Consider the following 7,248-nt stretch of genomic DNA (forward strand, 5'->3'; position numbering starts at 1 on the left):
GTGGAAGGCAGTGGCAGAATGTCACTTCCTTCCTGGCTTTCTTCAGTGTCACACTGAGTCTTTTCCTTGTTTATTCTACATGTTAGATTTGCTAGCTATTTGTTTTAATCATTAGAAAAACAACCACCAACAAACAACCTGCAAGGAGAGATTAAGCAACCAGGGAAATTTAGAGACAAAGTAACTTTTCCAAGTCATGGGCTAGCTCTCAAGATGGGGCTAGAAGGCAAACTTCCTCAATCCCAGCAGGAGTTTTAGATTGGTAATTAAGCTCCTCCAGAATTCCTTTCTCCTACTTAAAGATAATTATGGTCCCAAATCTCATTACATTAACTGCATAACTATTCCATCTGTAAGTTCCTTGTAGAATCACTACTACGACTACTACTAATAATAATTATGCATTTTAAATGTATCTTTTGTTTTTTTCCACAGTGCTTTTTTTGTTGTTGTTGGTCCTAGAATTTGAACTCAGGACCTGGGCTGTGCTCAAAGCTATTCTCTGGGCTCTACCACTTGAGCCACAGCACCATTTCTAGCTTTTTGTGTTTATGTGATGCTAAGGAATTGAACCCAGGCCTTCATGAATGGGAGACAAGTACTCTACCACTAAGCCACATTCCCAGTCCCTCCACAGTGCCTTTTGATCCATCCATCAGGGTTGTATTTCTTTCTTAAACTAACACCTTCAGTTTGTATTGTTGCTGTGGTTTTATTTATGTTATTTGTTTCTGACATTGTCACTTGCTGTCTAGAAAACTATAGAGGTTAATCATATGTGAGATATTTTCTGCCATGCCACTGTGGTTGAGGCTATGCACAAATACCAGCTTTATAGCAAGCTGTATGAGAATTTAAAAAATGGTACATGAAAAATAAATACCTAGCACTTCTGTGATTTAATATGCATCTTGTTCTTCAGACTGCTTTATAAACTGTTTGACTGTGTCATTTTCCTTATGAAATTCGATGTTCCTTTTTATTTTATTTTAAAAGTGACTATTTATTTAAAAGAGACAATTGGATGATTAATTAGATGAGAGTGTCAAACAGGAAACCTGTGACTGAACAGTCTTAGTTTACCTGCTTTGTGTCTACAAAGCGTGGCTGGAGAAATTGGAAGTGTAGTGTGAGTTGTAGAGTTTTGGCTTCTCTTGGGATATCTGCAGAGCTGGCCAGCATGTAAGCATTGCCCTAAGAAGTATTGCACTGTGATTGGTGGTGGTCCTAGCATGTGTGTAGTCCACTAAAAAATAATGGGCTGTGATTGGTGGTTGTCCTCTCAGGGCTGGCCTCTATCACTTCCATGGTATACTTGTTCATTCATATGTCTTCTCTGCCTGGCTCATTAATTATATCCATGACCTTCACCTTTCTTTACTCTCTGCTCCTGGGATTTGATGCCTCTTCCTTCCATCTTTATAACATCTCCCACATTTAAGGAACAGAACAGGTGTGATGACACCAGCCACTTATAGCCAATCCTAGCTATTTCAGTAGGTTAAGATCTGAGGATCATGGTTCAAAGCTAGTCCAGGCAGGCAAATCCCAAGTAACTCTTGAATTCACCAGCAAATAGCTAGATGTGGAAGGGAGGTATTGCTCAAGTGGTAGAGTGCCAGTCGTGAGGAGAAAAGTCAAGTGAGAGTTTGAGGCTCTGAGTTCAAGTCATAGTACTGGCATACCAAACAACAGTATTGTTGAGGGAGAGGGAAAAGGGAGCAGAGTGCCAGAACCCTCACTCAGTCACTCATAGTATCTTGGGGGCACTTTACTTGCATTACATGTCTTGACTCCAAATAGGACCAGTTTCAGAACAGTATCCCAAATATCTTGCATATGATTCATGGTAAACTAAGCTCATGAGTTTTAGGGTTTTGTTGCCTGAGGCTAAATGCACACAAAGTAGTAGTAGTTGTACTTGTAATTATGTTATTAATCAGTAGGCATGAATCAATAATCAGAAGTCACAGTGAAGGATGAACAGTAATGTTTGAATGAACAACTAATGTTTCTTGGATACGGTCATGCCTTATCACTCAGGTTGCAGGGGTCTTCACATGCCCTTCCCAGTGACTTAGCATGACAATTACATCTTAGCTTGTTCCTTGATGTGCTAATGGAGAGGGAAATGTGACAATGTGGAATGTGCCATCTTCCAAAAGAACACAAAAGAACAACCCGAAAGCAAAAACACAGATCCATGTGTTCTGTAGCAGTGTGAAGATCACATTTTACCTTCTCTAGATAAAAATGAGAAGCAGAGGGACAAGGAGCAGTGGTTTATGGAGCAATACCCCATTGCCACCTCTAAATGAACTCCACCTTCTCTTGCCAACCTGAAACAAGCCTGCCAAGCCACCACAAATCCACAGAGTTCTTTTCTTTTCTTTTCTTTTCTTTTTCTTTTTCTTTTTTTGCTAGTACTGCGGTTTGAACTCATGTCCTCATAAATGCTTATCCAGTTTGTTCACTTGACTGGTGCTCTACCAGTTGAGACCTATCCCCTGTTTTGCTTTTTGCTGGTTGCTTTGGAGATTAAGTCTCTCGGACTTATCTTTCCAGGTTGGCTTTGAGCCATTGTTCCTTGTATCTCCGCCTCATGAGTAGCCATGATTCCAAGGTTGAGCTGTCAGCACCTGGATCACAACTAGTTTTACAATGTTCATTAGGAGGAGGACCAAAGACACAGAAAGATTAAATCACTTGTAGAGATCATAGACATAAAGGGTCATCCTGACACAGGAGCCCCCTTCTGTCACCTCTACAAATGGAGGCCTTGATTCCATGGCCTTTGCAACACTTCCAACACAGATAGCATCTTATTTAGAGTGGCGTTACTTTCCACATCTATGGGGATAATTCAGTATGAACCTGGCACTCTTGCTTGCCTCTGGTAAACTGTGGCCCTAATTACTAACATAGATGTTCTCAGTCCTCCCAAAATAAATACCATGAAAGCAAAGATTATGTCTGTCTTTGCTATAGACAATACCCTATGACCAGAAAAAAAATCTGCACACTTAGTAGGCAATTTGAAAATATTTGTCAACTAAATATATGTTTTTAATATAACTAAGTGAATGTTTTAACACAGGAGAGATTGTACATGTCTTAAAGGCAGCATATGTGTTTTGAGACCTACCTCTTTGCCAAATCAACTTAGGACTCAAAGTCCCTGCAATCGCTGGGTGAGCAGGGAGAAAAGAGCTTCATGAAGCAGCACCATAGGTCACACCAAAAGCCCTGTGTCAGGCCCTGTCTCAGGTCCTCCGGGGAGTTTGTTGTTGCCTACATGTGACCACCAGGTGGCAGTGCATGGTCCTTCAAGCCCGGAGCTGATTTTATTCTGTACAATGCATTCTGGCAGCGTTTGCTTGTTCTTCTTCTTCGGAGATGTCTTTATGGTGCTTATGAGTATGGAATGAGATTGCTTTCTAAGTACTGCATAGAACACTAATTGCATTCTTGTTCTTGCTGAATATTTAAACAGTGAGGCTGAGAATTGGGTTCAGTTTAGTAGAGCTGACACTGACATCATGCACCATGGTAGGAAGACCTGTTTTACAGTTTCCTCTTTAAGAGTCCAGTTGGGTAAAACCCATCTATGCATGGAAGGCTCCTGACTGGCCTAGGAACAGCACCAGACTTCATGCATTAGGAATTTCTTCTTTTTCAGGCTTAAGGAATTACTTTTCAAATAGAAAATGGGAGACTAGAGTCTCAGGAGCACAGCTAAACCTTACTTCTGGGTTGAGGCCTCTCTTCCCTCTCTTCCCCAAATAGACTTGTGTGTCTATTTGGCTGTGTTCTTCCTTGCTGTGGCACAACTGATTTCATGACCTTTGGAGTCAGGGTGGGTGAAGATTCTCCCCTTTGGCTCTTCAAATGTTGTTCATTTGCTTTGGAATTATACATAGTCAAATTGAAATTATTTCTCGTATTTCCAAACCAAACAACAGAAGGGATAATTTCACTGTGTGACCAAGGTAGTTGAAGGGTTGAATTTGAGATGGTGCTAAGTATGAACCTTGGGAAGAGATCATGAGATGCAAAGGACCAAGGCCCTACCCAGTATTCCCACTTCCTGCCTTTCCTGCTGTCTGTCTGTAGATGACTTTGTGTGTTTATGAGTTTTTCCCTGACAAATATTTTTGTTTTTGTATCTTAGCCACTCTCTGACCTCTGAATATCCCAGTCATATGAGTGTAGCTCATGGGGGCAGCCATAAGTGTGAATTCAAAGACACTTTTCTTAATTGCTTTTCTTAATTGCTTGCTCTGCAAATGGCATCTTTTGTAGTACAGCTCCAACAAGAAGTAATGGAACTCAGAGGGAGTCTAAGATCCAGATTGTTACTGAGAGGTTATTTCTCTAGATTCAGAAAATGCATCTCTTGTCTGGGACTCAGACAATGTTCATTTTACAAGCTTTTCATATGATTTTGATTTAGGTGACCCATGAGCCACTGTTTTGGCAAACAGTGTCATTCCCCAAAGATTGCATGTAACAAGAGGAAATCAAAGGAATTAGGGGCTCTAGCATTTATTTAGTACCAGTTTTCTGTTTTCTTTTCTTTTCCTTTTTATTTTTGTCAGTAGTGGGCCTTGAAATCTGGGCCTGGGTGCTGTCCCCAAACTCTTCAGCTCAAAGGTAGGGCTCTAACACTTGAACCACAGCGCCACTTCCCATTTTCTGGTGTTTTTGTTGTGTTTTGTTTTTTTTTTTTTTTGAGATAAGAGTCTCATGGACTTTCCTGCCCAGGCTGACTTTGAACAGTTATCTCAGATCTGAGCCTCCTGAGTAGCTAGGATTACAGGGGTGAGCCACTGGCACCCCACTTACTTAGTACCTGTTTTAACTCTGTCACTGAGTTGAGCATGAAATATTCTTGTTACTTTAGCTTGAGCAGATTCCATCCACTGTCCTTTGGCTTAATTTATTTTTTAGGAAAACATTTTTAAATGTTTTATCTTTATTGAAAAGAGATGACTATATAAGTAAGGTAATGGGTACATTTGTTTTTAAACACTGTTACCCCATCCCTATTTTCTCCCTCTTACCCATCCCTACTCCCCTTCCCCACAAGTTGTAAAATTCATTTCTAACTTAGTGTCAAATGAGTATGGATGTTGCATTACTTAATCCTTTGTCCTGCTATTTATATAATTCCTTTTCTTTTCCAAAGACTGAATAACTTATATACATACACAAGGTACAGAAAATTAAAAGAGGAAAAAAAGAATAACTACATACAAGATATAAAAAGAACCTCTTGTTTCTGATTCATGGGGTTCATGTTGTTATGCTTCATTATGTATGGTCCTATGCACTTAGCAGTTTCGGTATCGAGAGATTGTTAAAGAGTATCATAGACATATTGTGGTTCTTAAAATGAGGGAAACCATGGATCATTTTAATATATATTTATTGTAAAGATACATGGGTCAATTTTTAATAGAACCAGATCTCATTGACTATGAAATAATTCTCCTATAACCTATTAGTCTCAAAGGTTAAAACAGCTATAATAACTGCCAGTCAGGTACCCAACTGGAGCTGGTATGTAGAGAATATTATCCATCTCTAGAGAATGTAGACACCTTTCTGGGCCTCAATGCAAGCTCCATTTGTTGCTTGGTTTTCTGGGTTCTTTATTTCAAGTAAAGCTCAACACATTATTTATTTTTAATGTAGATGTGCACTGGTTTCCCTAAAATATTGGTGGCAAGAGTAGACTTAGGTAAATATAGTGTAGCCAGAATCAGGTTATGGTTGATGAATTGATAATCCCAATCTAATCCTTGGTGGGTAGGGTTCGTTTGAGAAGAAAGCGTGACACATATGTAGTCAGGAGAATTTATTTTAGTCTCAGTTCTATATGACACGAGTTCTGAGACCTCACTTCTCTAAGTATCAATACTCTATCTGTGGAGAAAAATGATGCTAATAGTGCTTTTTCACAGGACTGCCTCAAGGCTAAAATGAAATACATGTCAGTATCTCTTTTCTCTCTTTTCATTTCTTTCTTTCTTGACAGATAGTATAGCACCCTGTTGACCTCTGTTGGCCTGAAGCACATGATCCTCCTGTATCATCAGCTTTCCAAGTTCTGGGGTTACAGGCATGTACTAATATGCCTAGTTTACAGATCAGTATTTTCTTTTCTTGAATTCTTCACAAGCAACTCTCATAATGTTTGACATATCCAGGTAACAACTTAAGTAAATATCACCTGTTATTTGCTTGTTTTATTCACTTTTAAAACTATCTGAACAGTCTGAACAATCTACCTTGCTGCTCTCAGTCAAGGAAATACTTGTAGAAATCTAATTTCAAGGTAATAATGCATTTCCTTACTGTGTGATAAATAGAATAATATCTCAGTGTAGTTTGGCTATAGGTTTTTAACCATCCAGTCATAAAATTAATGGACTTGTATAAAGTAATCTAACCTACAGCTTTGAGCTGAAGAGCTGAGGGGCAGCTCTGTCCAGGGCCAGAGTTCAAGCCCCATGACTGACAAAAAGATCAACAACAACAACAACAACAAACAAACAAACAAGCCGGGTGCCGGTGGCTCATGCCTGTAATCCTATCTATTCAGGAGGCTGAGATCTGAGGATCGCGGCTCAAAGCCAGCCCAGGCAGGAAAGTTCATGAGACTCTTATGTCCGATAAACCGCTAGAAAACCGGACGTGCTGCTGTGGCTCAGACGGTAGAGCGCTCGCCTTGAGCTGAAGAGCACAAGGACAGCGCCCAAGCCCAGAGTTTAAGCCCCACGACGAAAAAATAAATCAGCATAGGTCTTATAAAACTCAATACCATAACATGTATTTAATGTCATAGCTTTGATTCACATTGATTTGTACATAAACATTTCAGTTCCTTAGCATGCCATTTTAGTGTTAATTCAATAAACAGCCATATTTTAAAATAGAATTTTGCATTACATGGTTGGTAGGTCTTCAATGTTCTGAGGATGAAGTTGGATGTTTGGAGAAATAAACTACACATTCGATTCATAAAGGTTGTTTGGTGGGTCTTTTTTATTTTATTTTTGTGGGGCTTAAACTGAGAGCCTCACATTCTCATTTGCTTTTTTGGTCAAGACAGCTCTCTTCTATTTGACCATTTTCTAATTTTGTTTTTCTTGTGGGCTACTTGGGGATAAAGAGTCTCATGGATTTGTCTGCCCAGGCTGGTTTCTAAGCATGATCCTCAAAACTCAGCCTTCTGAGCAGCTA

Source organism: Dipodomys merriami, unplaced genomic scaffold, assembly GCF_024711535.1.
Source record: "Dipodomys merriami isolate MVZ:Mamm:240054 unplaced genomic scaffold, mDipMer1.0.p SCAF_353, whole genome shotgun sequence".
NCBI lineage: Eukaryota > Metazoa > Chordata > Mammalia > Rodentia > Heteromyidae > Dipodomys > Dipodomys merriami.